This window comes from Anoplopoma fimbria, chromosome 23, assembly GCF_027596085.1.
Source record: "Anoplopoma fimbria isolate UVic2021 breed Golden Eagle Sablefish chromosome 23, Afim_UVic_2022, whole genome shotgun sequence".
Taxonomy (NCBI): Eukaryota; Metazoa; Chordata; class Actinopteri; order Perciformes; family Anoplopomatidae; genus Anoplopoma; species Anoplopoma fimbria.
This window is the reverse complement of record NC_072471.1, coordinates 18,194,618-18,195,349: the sequence shown is the minus strand read 5'-3', so window position 1 is coordinate 18,195,349 and position 732 is coordinate 18,194,618.

Genomic DNA, 732 nt, shown 5'->3' with positions numbered 1-732 from the left:
CCTTCACCCAGCTGCTAACAGCTGTTTCAGATAGCGTGGCGTGAGTTACCAGCTGCACCCAAGCCCCAGACTCTTAGGGGCCCCAGATTAAGTGTCTGGCAATAACTTTGAGTTTCTTTGTTTAATTGCAATGTGTGATATGGTAATAAGCGCTCAAAAAGCAAAATATAAGCTAAAATCCTCCAAAAAATTTTTTTCTATAATTTGATCTGATTCTTAAAATCCACAGATTGATCTTTTCATTCATTCATTTTCCCGTAGATGCTTGAACTTCTAATAAAGCCAGACTGAAGCCCTTTTTGCTTTCTCGCTCTGCAGGTTTCCATGAATCGTTGTGGTACCTGGACCGTAGTCGTGCCTCCTGCTGTGAGCCGACTGACACCCACTGCTACTTCCATTATTATTATTAATTCAATTCAATTCAGTTTATTTTGTATAGCCCAGAATCACAAATTACAAATTTGCCTCAGAGGGCTTTACAATCTGTGCACATGCGACATCCTCTGTCCTTCCCTCACATCGGCACAGGAAAAACTCCCCTAAAAAACCCCTTTAACAGGGAGAAAAAAGGAAGAAACCTCTGGGAGAACGATCCTTCTCCCAGGATGGACAGAATGCAATTAATCACATTACTATCCCTATTTCATAATTATAATTCTACTGTAATAATTGCTGCTGTTATTATAAGTAGTCTTATTATATGAATCATTTATGTCATATACATTGAATGTG